We start from the raw sequence: 15,230 nt of genomic DNA on the forward strand, positions 1-15,230 counted from the left end.
TGCAAATCAAACAACAGAGCTCAAAATATGTCTTTACACTAAAATATATCAAGCCTCTCAACCAGATTTATTATAAACATAACCGTTATGAAGTAATCACAATCATGGTTGTTAATTACACACCCTAAAACATTTCATAAGAAAACATCTATTTCACCATATAAATAAATGTACTTTATTAAAAATGTCTTAGATGTTCTAAGATAGTGCACAAGCACTGTGATTCAAATGATTGCTCAGTTGGTAAAGAATCCTCCTGAAATGCAGGAGACCTGGTTGGATTCCTGGGTCAGGAAGATCAGCTGGAGAAAGGATAGGCTACCCACTCCAGTATTCTAGGGCTTCCCTCAAGGCTCAGCTGGTAAAGAATATGCCTGCAATGTGGGAGACTTCAATCCCTGGGTTGGGAAGATCCCCTGAGAAGAGAAATGCCACCCACTCCAGTATTCTGGCCTGGAGAATTTCATGGACTGTATAGTCCATGGAGTCACAAAAAGTCAGACACAATAGGTGATAAAGAACTTTAATCAAAAGAACTATACCCTAAGATAATTTCAATTAATTTAGCATGTTCAGAAAAAGACACACTTAAGATAATTAAGCTTGTATTTGCCTGGATCTTACTCAGAGATCTATTTCATTGTTACCCAATATCAAATATTTTTAAGAAATATAGCATTGTTAATTAGAAAAAGCTATCTATTAGAAATGGGCATTTTTCTAAGACTCAAAAAAATCTTAAAGAAACTTGAGATCATTATTCCTAAATCTCTCTTTTTTTTTAATAGCACAGATGTAGAAGGTTTGAGCATCTGCCTTTAAATGTTATAAGCACAAACAAAACTTTGAAAAAAATAGCTTTTTAACTTCAAAATGTTGATGCCAATTGAGTTAACTCAGCCTTATTCATTATTTTTGTCATCGAATACAAGGAAAATGTACCAATTCTTTCAAAAGCTATAGTAGCAATTGTATTATATACGTCATTAAAAATGCATTTTAGGAAATACTTGTTGAAGATAATTTATGAAATCCTGAGCTCATAAAAAACTATGCATAATTTTTATGATAATTAGTTATAGCACAATAATTTAGCTAATTTAATTTACTTACACTGCAAAGAAAAAAGTTCTATATTTAATTACAGCTCTATTACAGCTCTATCAATCCATAAGCCATGACTGACAGTTAAAACAGAGACCAAAGATTATATGGGTGGGGAAACCAGTTATTCTGCTTTCTTGAACTGGAGAAGATCCTCAGGAAATAAAGCTAACCACTTTTTACATCCTGTAACCTTTTCTTCCACTACAGCCTGCTGAAATTTGCATTTAAAATTCACTCCCCTACATATCTAATAATCTATTACATGTATAAATCTAACTATCAATAAAGGGTCAAATTACACACAAAAAGAACAGCTGCAAAGAAAATCTAAGAGGCACTACCTTGAAATAATCATATATCATATTATTAAGCTTAGCAATGACACTCCTTAAAAATCTCACCCTGAAGGAAATAAGAATCAGACAACAGGAGAGATTGCACTAATTCATATTTTTAACCATTCCTTTCAAAAGTACGGAATACATATCATAGAACATTTTGTAAATGCTCTATCCCCTGACCCCTCAAAAAAGGAGAAGAAAAGATAGTAGATCTTTCATCTATGCAGAAGTAATAAACAAAGCTGTATTTCCATTTCAGTCATCTTGGCTAAAACAGTCTTGGTCATAAGATTTTATTCTCCCCACTTGAATGAGGCGTCCTCTGCAAGCCTCTCTTTTTTAGATTTTTCTTTTCTTCTTTAAAAGAACTGGCACATACCCAAAGTTTTCAAGGACCAGATCATAAACAAGTCTAGTCATTAAGCATGAGATACTGTGTACCAACATTACACAGCTAATACCCTAGCACCTGACAGTCTAAATTTTAAACAGCATGCAGAGAAGATCAAGGGTTCTTACTCAACATTCTTGCTAAAACTGTCACCCCCCCAAAAAAAAATGTACACACATTCCAAAAACCACTATATTCTTTTAATTCTTGAAATACCAAGCTAAAAAGAAAATCACCAGTGGATATTCTAGAAGGAGAAATTAAGGAGACTTGCTGTGTAATTCTGTCTATACCATTAACTTGCTTTGTGATTTCAGGCAAATCATTTGAATTTGCTAATCTTCACTCCAGCTACAAATGAAACATCTTCAGAAAATGTACAGATCTATTTCAACTTTAAATTTTTATTATTTTATGGTTTTTCTTCATTCAATAGGCACACGGGAGGCGGGTGGAGAGAGCGGGTGAAGACTTTCAGCATTAAAGTTGGTGCTATGTTAATGTTTTATTTTTTTAACATTGTGGGATGCTTAAGACTTGCATTCATTCTTTCATCCAGTAATTATTTGCTGATCATTTAACATGTACCAGGCACTAAACATAAACCCGAGGACAAACGTAACAAAATTCCGCCTTCCAAGCCCCAAACCACAGACTGTTCCCATTTGAATTCTACTTGTATCTGCTCTATAAAGTTTTCCTGTTTCTTCCAAACTTTCAAGCTGATAGTAATTTTCCCTTTTGATCTTTGAGCTCTCCAGCTCACTTTAACTTGTTGCCACCGTGGTCAGAAAAGAGACAGCCAAGTTAGCTACACCAGAATTTACAATACAAATAAATAACTCTGAGTAAGGCAAAAGGAGGAACTTATTAGCATTCTAGTGCTTGGATTTTCAACATTCTGGCTCTATCTGTCTATCCAAGGGCTTTTTCCTGCTTCCTTCCTTTGTTCTAGCTCAGAGGATCTTACCAGATTAATGTCTGAAGTTTGCAGTACACAGTGTGGATGAAACGAATCACACAAGTCTCTCATGAAGATTAAGAATCTCAAACCATATACAAATACATAGTCCAAGATAAGAAAAAGAAAACTCTTACTTCAATTCTGCCTCATCTGAGCAAATTCACATTGCATATATGAAAAAAATATATGGCAAAACTGTGTGCTTCTGCTCTAGAAACAACTAGAAAATTTGTGCTCTCTTGGATTTAAAGAAAAGTTTACAGATAAATGGGCCAAAAAAGAAGCTATCTGCCACTCCTAAAAAACTTCAAAATTCGTTGATGGAAACTGGTTTACAAAAAACACACCTAACATTGGTAAGGGAAAAATAAAAACTGTACACTCTAAGAAAGTAACGAAAGCAAGAGTTCAAAAAATCCTCAGGACAGTGTCACTGAAGGAATCGCCCAACCAAGGAAGGTGAAAAGAGGGGTGTTCATTCCCACAACATGGGTTTGATTGGGACTGACAATGTCTGCTACATCCTCAGCACTGCTCTAGGGGCTGGAAATTTTTCTGCTCCCATGGATTGGGAGAAACCTATAAACAAATCTAAAAATTGAATATTTTGATAAGTGCTATGAAGAATTTAATTAGGTCAGAGAGTGACTTGGGGATCTACATAATTTTTTTCAACTTTTTATTTTGTATTGGGGTATAGCTGATTAACAATGTTGTGAGTTTCAGGTGAACAGCAAAGGAAGAGACTCAGCCATATATATATACACGTATATATATATACATATATACACGTATATATATACATATATACACACATATATATACATATATACACGTATATATACATATATACACATATATATACATATATACACATATATATACATATATACACGTATATATATATATACATATATACACACGTATATATATACATATATACATACATGTATCCATTCTCCCTTGACCTGCCCTCCTATCCAGGCTGCTATGTAACACTGAGAAGAGTTTCACATGCTATTCAGTGGGCCCTTGTTGGTTATCCATTTTAAATACAGCAGTGTGTACACGTCCACTAACTAACTATTCCCCAACTATCCCTTTCCCTCATTCTTCCCCCACAGCAACCATAAGCGCATTCTCTAAGTCTGTGAGTAGGTGGGATCTACTTTAGACAAGATGTCCCCGCAGGTTATTTGGCACAAATATAATTGAAGAGGAAGAGCTACCGGGTAGAGCCCTAAGAGAAGGGCCTTCCACACAGAGGGGACAGACATGCAAAGACACACAGGGTGTGTAAGCTTGGCCTCTCTTGGACACTGAAACGCCACTGTGGGGGCAAAGCAGTGAATGATGCGGGCACTGGGTTCCAGATCAGGTCAGGGAGCCAGACAGGTGCCAAATCACATATGACTTCCTTCCAGCAGGGTGTTTCTTCTGACATGACAGAGACACAAAAATCAATGGAAGGTCCTAATCAATGCAATGATATGATGGAATTCATACAGATGGAGGAAGGAAAGAAGATGGATCCTAGCTACAGCATAGAGGATGCTTCCCAAGGAAATAAGAGTAACAGCAGTTGCTTTTTCTTCAGGACACCATTAATAAGCAGGTTAAAGTATGAAAAAAGGATGTAATGTGGAGAGATGGGGGGAGAATTAATAAACCACATAAGAAAATAGTAAAAACTCTAAACCACAATAAAAAATAGGAAAACAAACACTTCAGTGATAATCCTGAATATAAATATCTGTTGAACTCAACACACTTGAAAGGCTGTTCTAGCCCATTCAGTCTAATAAGGTGGTAACAAAGAACAGAGAGTGTCAACTGAGAGAGCTCTCAAATGTCAACAGCAGAAGTCTTTTTTATATTTCTCTTCTCCCTAGGGCTAGGGTATGTTGCAGGTGACTTTCCCCCTCACAACTCATTATATCTTGAACTGATTTTGAACTCATATTGGAAAAGAAGCCCAGGTCACATCTCAACACGCCGAGGAACTCAGAATATTCCCCACCAACCGCACAGCAGGGCGTTAAGGAGCTGTGTGAAACTTAACTGCCACACTGAGTATAGACGTAAAAGACAAGAGAGACTGCATATGATTAATTATGGTTATTTATATTTATGGGTATGAATCTTGAAGATGCCTGGCCTCTCCCCATTTTATTTCATAATTTTCCCCCTGCTGGAACTGAAGAGCAAAAGTCAATTGCCTGAGTGTTGGCATCATACTGGAAACTAAAGGGCCATGCATTTCAATTCCAGCTCAAGAAACACTCTGGCTGAGCACATGTAATTCACCAGACCCCAGTGGGCTAGGCTCGCACTGTTGTCAGTCAAAGCACACAACTGACGGAAATCAGCAGAGCACATTAGCAATTTATACTAAACAGCCTCTTCTCAACCGTAAGTTTTGAGATAATGTGAAGTGAAACCCCAAGTTAATCCAAAAAATTTAGCCCATAGTTTGAGCCTGTGATCTTACCACGAGGCCATTAGGACTTACAAAACTGACTTCCAAAATGGCATTTCTAATAGGTCTCCTAAAACTCCAGCCTCCGACATCAACACAGCGACCTCCAGGCATGACCTCAGCCACCTCACTTGCGCCCATCTCCTTAGTCATTAGTTTGGCGGCAGCCAGAAGCATGGTTTGCTTCTCAAGCTGTCTCCTAAGGCTCTGCAGCATCACAGGACAGGCAGTCAGCAACCAGAGCCAGACCCCTACTCCGTGACAATCTCAGCCTCAACAAAGCCACCTGTCCTTTCAAAGTCCTCACATAAGAGATGGAGATCATCTGGACTGTTCCTTTTTCGAGGTATTGCTAGATCCCATAACCCTGGCCTTCTGCTCCCCAGAGCCTCCTGACATTCTTCCCATCTAAATTGGACCACAGGCATAGGTCACTCACTGGGTCCAAATGACTGCAATCCTCTTAACCCATTCAGACTTGAAAAGCAACATTTTTATGCTGGTAGTAATTATAAAGGTCTAGAAATTAGTGGACAGTCTTAAATAAGTTACACATTCTAAAATTTCTTGACTGCTTGGGAATTCATTCTTTTTGGGTTAATTACACTCTACATAGAGATGAGGTACCAGGCAGTAGAAAATTAATCATGAAGAGAACAAAAGTAAATAAAATGGTATCTGTGTGTTTCTGTTTTAAAGCATATGTGTACACACACACACACACGTGCACATGAGTGTGAAGGCTAGAAAGAAACACCCGAAAATGTTTAAAATCTCATCTTTGAATGGAAGGGCTGTCATTTTTATTATCTTCTTTATGTATATTATTTTTTAAATTTTTTAAATGAGCATGTGTTATTCTTATAATAAGAAAAAAGAACCAATCTAGTGTGTGAATATGCAAGTGAGAGAAAAGTGGAGAAAAAAAAAAAAGGACTCTGAAGAGCACAGTGCAGATAGATAGCTGACATTTGACTAAATCCCCTACCATCTGACCACTACTTGAGTGATTTTCTTGTTACACAACTTTTCTCACCTCTAATGAACTAGACAGAGTCAAAAAACCCACACAAAGACAGGAAAAGAATAGTGTGCCTGTAGAATTTATTACAAATCTTGGAATAAGAACTAGAAAATATCACAGAATTGTCTACTTCATTCTGAAGTACAGTCTCTACCCTACCTAGGATGAATGTGCCTCAAGCATTGGACACAATTAACTACTTAAGCCTGAACTAAACTACCCCCGAACTAGTTATGGATATATGGTTAATTTCACATTATATTGTCTCGGGGATTTAAAGTTTAACACAACATCCGAAATCCCAACAACTAATCAAACTAATGACTGCAAAGCTGATCGAACTTACTGGAATTTAGCGTTCCCCAGGCTTCAACTCCATAAACATAAAAACGCTGCAGCCAGCAATGCACTCGGGGCCCCTCCGCTGTGCCAGCCCTGAAGGAAGCCCACAGGTACAGGGAGAAAGGACAGACCATCCGAGATGAAGGCCAGCACTCTCTCCCTCTGCCTGCCCTGTGACAAGTCAGTGCTTATACACAGGAACACAGCCACTTCTCTAGGCACGGCTGGGAATGTTCTCATCACAGGGTGCTGTCCTTGGCAAATTCAGACACCAACACTGACCAGTCAACAGACCATTCCCTGTGGGAGGCAGTCGGTGTAGAGGTCATCAGAGATACCCCTGGACTGAACTCCAACTCAGCCACTTACTAGTGTGTGACTGTGAGTTTCCATCCTCTCATACATAAAATCTCATCTAGTTCACAACTTATAGATCATGTAAATAAGGTATACCCCTAGAGAAGGAAATGGCAACCCACTCCAGTATTCTTGCTTGGGAAATCCCATGGACAAAGGAGCCTGGCGGGCTACAGTCCACAGGGTTGCAGAGAGCCAGATACAACTGAGTGACTGAGCAGGCACACAAATAAGACATAAAAATATATCTGCGTCAACAGCTCCCATTGCTCATATATAACTACAACGGGCTCCCACAGAATGGATACTGTGATTTGTGGAGTGTTCTATCAAAAATAAAAATCCAGTAAAGCCCCTCCTCTAAAACAGACCTCACTCTAGGCCACAGGTTACCTGTCCCAGAGGTCACAGGGAGACAGCAGACTTTTTGCTTTAGGCCAGACTCTGATCACACAGGATCAATTGTCCCTAGCCTATCTCTAGTACCTCAATTAGTCAGCAGATTGAAAACAATCCCCATGAGAGGTTTGATGTAAGGTTTGTGTCCTGAGTTAACCCAAGTCACTGTGACGACTTTGAGCCGTAAGAGTGTTGGTTTGATTTCTTTTTTTTTTTTTGTCCTCTCTTCACAATATTTCCTGGTATTTATTTTTAGTTCAGATAGGGTGAGGAATGCATGCCAACCACTAGCCAATAGTCTACAGTGTCCCCCAAACCACCTTTACCCATGTCCACACAATCCCCGCTGCTCCCCACAGATACCTCCACCAGCCCTCAACCCATCCTCGCCCCCTTACCACCACTCCCAAGCCACCGACAGCTAGGAGTGACTCACTCCTGCCGCCTCATCTCACATTTGCCCTCCCCACCCTTCTCTGACTAGACTCTGATTGCTGATGTCATTCCTTGTTAGGTATAATTAATCAGTTCATCCACGTAGGATCAAGGAAACCAAGGTCTGAAGAGACCTAAAAGGAAATGAGTGTGTTAACACCAAGGTTCTAAAAGGTTCCACACACCAATCCTGCACCTGGAGGCAGGACCTGCAAGCTGCCCACTCAAGCATACCTAACCAATACCAGAAACCCACATTTGTTTGATGTTTGTATTCCCTTGGGCGAATAACTGGAAAAGTTAACGATTACAACTCAACATAAAACAATGACAATGGTGAACAAAATAAACAAAAGCCACTTGGTAAAAGAAAAAGAACACAGGTCTAAGTCTGCCTCCCATACTAACTACCCACCTGGTTACCCATTTTCTTCTGCATTCATCCTCCACCTCATCAAAAACTTTGCCTCCACTATTAAAGAAAAAGAATGTGCACAAAATATAGTTTATATTTCATAACAGAAAGGCAATATGAAAACTTAAACATGTGCCTGATTTTCATTTATTCAACAGATTCATCCAGCACCTACGGTGTTAGACTATGAGTAAACAAAGACGAATACTTCAGTTTCTGTCTTTAAGGAACTTATTACTTCGAGAAGAGGATTCTAAAACAAACATGAGTGATACAAGTAAAATTTGGAGTAGGGGCTAAGGGAGTAATTACATATGGGGTTAAGAGGAGGGAGGAAACATCATCAGGGCAGATTTGTAGAGAAAGCAATAATTAACTCGAATGTTGAAGGTTCAACAGATCCAAGGGAATGTGAGGGAAGTCATGACTGTATGAATGAGTACTGCATTTTCCAGAACAAGGAGGTGTGAAACGTATGCCTAGAGAACAGGATGGTATACAGCGATCATAAGTGAGGCAGTGAGGAGACTGAACAGGCAGGCAAGGAGATGTTACCCACAATTTCATAGGACTCTGGTCTTTGTCCAGTAAACAATAGATCACCAATGAAGGCTTTTAGGCATATTCTTGGCTGCCTACTGTGTTACAAGGACTGTGCTAATTAGTTGACACACATTATGATAATCCTCACAATATTCCTAATCAGCATGATAGAATCATATTTAAATTTAAAAGCCCATCCTCCCTTCCCAGAAGCAGTGCTGGAAGATAAACTAAAAGGACATGCATCTGGGAGAAGGGAAATCAAGAGACTGGTTGTAAACACCCTGACACAGACTTCTACAGGTCTGTACTAAGCCAGTGACAACAGAGCGGAGAGCAGTCTAAATACACTGGACTCTGACAGTGGTCCCCAGAAGCAGCACTCCTCAGTTTCTGCCAAATAGGAGAAAGCATCTTCCCCAGGGGTTGCACCATCATTTTGGCTGAGAACAGGCCCTCAGAGCACCTGATGCTTCTGGCCACTTAAAAGCAGTCCCCTAGGAGGGTTTTATACTCCAACTGGCCACCAAGCCAACAGGAGATGCCCTAGGGCTACAGATACTCCAAGGAGGCTTTTGTTCACCCTTGGCCACCACTTCAACAGGAGCTGCCAGAGGTCTGCACCAGGAGCTGCCAGAGGTCTGCACCAAGCTTCTTCTAGGACACCACTGGCACTGATCCCAGCATGTTTTTTAATCCCCTTTACCTCAGTCATCACCAGAAGCCAAATCTGCCCCATCTCTCACCTCCTCAGCCCTCCCTCCTTCCCAGTTAAGCCTTCTAGAACTCAAAACTATCCTTTTCTTCTCCAGATGTTCCTTTCACCAGGTAATATCCTGAAAACATGGAGAAAGCAAGATTTAATCTGAATTTTGAAGGCTGAAGCCTACTAACGCTGCTTTCACAGCATCCCTCAAGGGGAGGTTGCTTATACTCACATATTTAAGTCTACTGTTCAGCCAGTATAAACAGGGATGGCTGTACTACTGCTAAAATACCGAAACATCCCTGAGCCAGGTGATAACTAGCCCCTTTCCTGGGAACCTCCATTGATTAAGTGACTGAAGGGTTACTGTCCAGGCTCACAGAAGGCTCCCAGGGCCCCTGCCCAGGCTAAAAATCTGGACCTGCAGTAGCCACTCCATTTCAGTTGGAAATACTTTAAGTCAGACTCCTGCTTCCATTCTGCAAATCTCACAGCCAGAAGATCCAGCGTCTCCCCATTTATCTTCCGATTTCTCCTCGATCCTCTCTCGATCCTCTCTTACCTGTTCTGAAGTTCATGTCATTAGACTTATCTCCCTTCATCCCTTCTTGCTGCCATCTACCCACCTACTGCTGTTTCTTTTCATTCGCTGATTACATAAGCACCTGGCTGTTTCCCCTCCCAAGCTCCTAACTGTCTTCATGTCTTCTGTCTCCTGTATATACAAGGAGGTCCCAGTTCCTAAAGCCCTCCACCTCTGATAGTGTCCTCTTTTACCTTGCCTCAGCCACCTGCTCTCATTGTCATAACCTTTCATTTTAGCATCATTATTACTTGCACCAGCTCTGAGACTTCAGCTTCAAGCATCTTACATGTGAATACCTCCTCTTTTTCCAGCTTATCTACTCTGGTATTTCCATTCCAACATCTTCTTGGCATTACCTGGTTTTCCAATCCATTGGCAATTTCCACTACCAAGTTACATACTCTCTTCCTTTTCTGTCCAGCTTATGGTCAAGGTCCATCATTGTAAACTTTCCCTTACAAGTACTCTTAACTCCCTTGCTCCTCTCTTTCTGCTTCTAACTTACCAGGCAAATCCTCAAGTTGATGAAGCCCAACTATCTGCCTGCTCCACACCTCTACCTAAACAGCTAAAGAAACTGCCTGGAGAAAAAAACTGCATCTACAAATAGCTCAGTTAAATTTGTGGCTACAGGTCTCTAATGGACAATACATATTGACCAGCAATCCTATCATTTCATTTCCCAGGATGTTTCGAAATAGCCATTTCACATCAGCTCTTTTCCCACCACAACCTCATCACACATCACTGGGAAAGTAGAACCCATGAGGTAAGAACTTCATCTTCCCACCACCCAAACTAAGACCTCTCAGCCTCTCTATGCATTCTCTCTGCAGAGCTTCCTTCCTTTCTTCATTCATCCTTTCCTGAATGAAATGTCCCTGACCCTAGTGAAAACCACCCTCTTTATTTGTCCCTAAATCTCCCTTCCTGTCTCTTCAAGAATTATACTCCAGCAGGTATCCATCACTCTCACCTGCCTTCACTAGTTTTTCCTCTCTAGTTAATCATTCTATTAATATCATTTCCTCTCTACTTAAACTCATCCTATTACTCTCTGGTTCTAAGAAGCCCTGCCTTAGTCAGTAACTCCTTCCAGGAATTTTTCCGTTGCTCTGCTTTTCTTCATGACACAATTACTTGAAAGAGTTGTCTCTATGCACTGTCTCTACTTTCACAACTCAATCCTATAAACTTTTAAAAAACATTTTAACCACTCCTTTTAAAAACACTTTGAACTTTTTTTTTCGCTTTGAGACTTCCCTGTGGCACCAGACTCAGTAGCTGCGGGACATGGGCTTAGTCACCCCACCGCATGTGGGATCTTGGTTCCCCGACCAGGGATGGAACCCAGGTCCCCTGCACTGGGAGGCAGATTTTAACCTCTGCACCACCAGGAATGTCTTTAAGTTTAAGGATACCACACTTTCCTGGTTTTCCTCATATCCACTGGCAACTCCTTCTCTTTCACATAATACTGTATTCCAATGGCCCTCTTAGGGTCCTCTCTACCTGCACACTCTTCACAGGTAATTCCATCCAGCATCAAATACAGCCTATATGTAAATAACTTTTAGCTCCTCATCTTCAGCCAAAACCCCTCCTAGAATCTCCAGATTCCATTTATCTGATTGTCTAACTGACATCTCCAGAGGAATGTCTAAGAAACATCTCAAATTTAATACAGCCAAAACAGAACATCTTACCACTTCCTTCAACAAATTGCTTCTCTCCCAAATCTCCTCTTCTTGGTTTTATGGTCCAGTAGCTCAGTTTAAAAATGTAAGCCTTTGTCTTGATTCGTGTTTCTTCTCTCCAGATAATCTGTCAGAAAGTTCAGTCAACTAACTCAACTGCAAAGACAAATCCTAAATCCATGCACTTCTTTCCATCTTTAACACATGCTTGTCTATACAACTGTAATCCCTTAGTTAGGCTACTAAAATAGTCTCTTAATTAGAGTTCCGCTTCTAATCTTCCCTCTCCCCCCTACCACAATCCAATCCACTGTGTGCACCCAGGTCAGTCTTTGATAGCCCCCATGCTCAGTGGGAACAGCAACACCTACAAGAGACAAAGTTGGTTCTTGGGGGACAGGGGGAGGCAAAGAAAAGTCTTCCATGAGTGTGGTCCTCCAAAGCTCACTTTTGACCAACAAAATCTTATTTTTTAATATTTAAGGAATATACTCTTGCTAGAGAAGGAACTGGCAACCCACTTCAGTACTCTTGCCTAGAGAATTCCTCGGACAGAGGAGCCTGGTAGGCTGCCGTCTATGGGGTCGCACAGACTTGGACACTACTGAAGCAACTTTGCAGCAGTAGCAGAGAAAAATTAATTTAAAATTTTAATTAATTAACTTCAACTTAATTTTGCTTCTTGGAATGATATAATGGAAAAAAAAAGTTGAGAGACTGTTTTATAGCCAAACCATAATATTTCATTTACCAGCACATAATCCTTCAATGGCTTGTACACCCTTAGAACGAAATCTAAATATTTTATTTCGGCTTGTACAGCTGTATAAGATCTGGTCCTTGCCTACTTTTTAAAGCTTCTCTTGGACACTATGATAGGTTGAATTTGTTGTTTCATTGCTGAGTCATGTCCAACTCTCTTGTGACTCCATGGACCAGAGCCCACCAGGCTCCCCCGTCCCTGGGATTTCCCAGGCAAGAATACTGGAGTGGGGTGCCATCTTCTCCATGGGACCTTCCTAACGCAGGAACTGAACCTGCTTCTCCTGCATTGGCAGGGGGAGCCACCAGGGAAGGCCCTATTGGCACGCAAAAGATGCCACATCCTGAATCCCGGCACCGATGAATTATCTTACACAACAACAACAACAACAACAAGACTATGCAAATGCGATTAAATAAAGGCTCTTAAGTGGGGAGATTATCCTGAATTATCAGAGTAGGCCCTAAATGCAATCCCATATACCCTCACAAGAGGGGAGCTGAGGGAGATCTGATGCACACAGAAGAGAAGAAAGGCAGTATGACCACAGAGGTGAAGACTGGAGTAATGCCGCCTGAAGCTCATGAATGCTGGGAGCCACGAGCAGCTGAAAGAAGCAAGGAACAGCTTCTCCCTTAGCGCCTCAGAAGGGGGCAGAGTAACTGCACTTCTGGCCTCCTGAACTAAGAGAGCATACATTTCTCTTGTTTTAAGTCACCAAGTTTGTGTTAATATGTTTAACAGCCACTGGAAACTAATACATATACTAATATGTATTAGTATATGTAACTAGTAATAAACTAATACCTCTCCCTCTCACTAAGTTCTGGCTATATTTACCTTCTCGTGCCCATCAGATTCATCAAGAATACAATTAGGGTTTGGGCACCGGCTGTCTCCTCTGCCTGGAATGCTTAGCTCATCTCTATACAAGTCGGCTTCTGCTCACTCAGGGCCGGGCTCAAATGTCAGCTCCTCAGAGGCCTTCCCAAACCATCCACATTCAAAATAATCATATAGCTTCCATCAGCTCATATGTCTCATCTTTATTTAATCACTACTATTTCTTTCCTCTACCACCTAGAATGCTGTTGGGGCTCAGGACAGGCCATCCCCAGAACATATAAAATGGCATATTGATTATTTTGGAGTCAAGTTACTTAAGAAATGGTGAATGCAAGAGGGACAGTCTAACTCTCCCTTTTGTCTCTCTAAAAAATAAATAAATAAATCTCATGAGGGATTTTTTTCTTGCTTTCAGGAAAGATACACTCCTTACATCTAGAGGTAGGACACCCTTTTGGACAAAGATAGGAATTCTGGCAGAGATTCCTATGTGAATAACCCTTGTTACTTCTTTAGTACTACCTCAGGCACAAACTGTTTAGGTTCCTTACTAATTGGGCATCAAAACCTAAATTTCTTTGCCCTGTTGATTTCTCACAAATTTATTGTTTCTTTGTCTAAAAAGTACAAAAGCTGCCTGCTTTGGCTATTTCTTAGGTCACATTTCAATGAGACCTCTGTATGCACAAATTAAAATTTATCTCCTGTTAATATCTTATGTCAATTTTATTATTAGTCCAGCCACAAGAGCTCTAGAGATGCAAACTCTACCAGAGAAGACTGTATCTGTTTTGTATACCAGTATACTTTTTAATTTGTAGAAAAATGTCTGGCACATAGTAGGTGACTGATAATGAATGAGTTAGTGATATAGATGGGAGAAAGGATAGTGGTGCTCTTCAATGAGAGGATAAATAGCATGAGAGAGGAGTGCTGAAGAGGAATTATCAATCTTGTCTGGACTGCGGGACATCCAAGTGAAATATCTATTGAGTCTGAACCCAGGGAAGAGGTCTGGTTGGGGACGCTGACTTGAAATTATCAAAAGCAAATACACAGATGTACTCGATAGTACAGAGAAAATCTACAGCAAGAAGACAGTGAACTAAGAACAGACCCTGGGAACTACAACGTATCAAGCAGAAGGACCTGCAAAGAGACCCAGAAGGACTAGTCCAAACAGAGAACCAAGTGTCATGGTAGCCTAGTGAAAGCTCAGTTTCACAAAGGAGGAAATCAGCAGAATCACAAATGTTTCAAGCAATAAGATCCCATGTATTTGCCAGTCAGGAAGACACCAGTAATTGTAAAAAGAACAGATTCCTCTGAGGTAGAGCCAAATTTTCAACAGTTGTGGGGTGAATGGAAGACCAGGAGATAGAAAAACAACATAAAAAACTTTCAGGAAGCATAGCTTAAAAGAAAGGAGAGAATAAGCACAAGCAAGAGAGGAGGGCAGATCAGAGGAATGAATAATTTGGGGTTTTGGTCTTTTTACTACTGTGATGGGAGAATCCTGAACATTCTTGTAAATATTTAAAATGCAGGTAAGGGACTTCCCTGGAGGTCCAGTGGTCAAGACACTGCACTGCCAGTGCAGAGGGCATGGGTTCAATCCCTGGTCGGGGAACTAAGATCCTGCATGCTCCTCGGCATGGCCAAAATTAGAAAAAATAACAATAATAATAACAATACAAAATAAAATGAAAGGCAAGTGAACATGGAGAAAGTTCACAGAGTAAGTTTCCTGAAGAAATGGGGGATCCAGAATGTTGGGGAAAGCATAAACTCTGGAAAACTCTAAGTTGGTTGTTAATAATATAATTAATGGATTC

The 15,230-nt window shown here is 40.5% G+C and overlaps 1 protein-coding gene across 5 annotated transcripts in view; it reads right to left on the reverse strand.

Annotated features, from left to right (window-relative positions):
* Positions 1 to 15,230, reverse strand: part of GPD2 (glycerol-3-phosphate dehydrogenase 2) — a 236,629-nt gene that overhangs the window by 124,119 nt on the left and 97,280 nt on the right. Inside the window, exon 2 of one of the 5 annotated variants that reach the window (XM_069574384.1) lies at positions 11,796 to 11,913. The exons of the other annotated variants lie outside the window; for them this stretch is intronic. The gene's annotated coding sequence lies outside the window, so the exon portion shown is untranslated. The remainder of the gene's footprint in view (positions 1 to 11,795; positions 11,914 to 15,230) is intronic. 5 annotated transcript variants of the gene reach the window in all.

Source organism: Ovis canadensis, chromosome 2, assembly GCF_042477335.2.
Source record: "Ovis canadensis isolate MfBH-ARS-UI-01 breed Bighorn chromosome 2, ARS-UI_OviCan_v2, whole genome shotgun sequence".
Taxonomy (NCBI): Eukaryota; Metazoa; Chordata; class Mammalia; order Artiodactyla; family Bovidae; genus Ovis; species Ovis canadensis.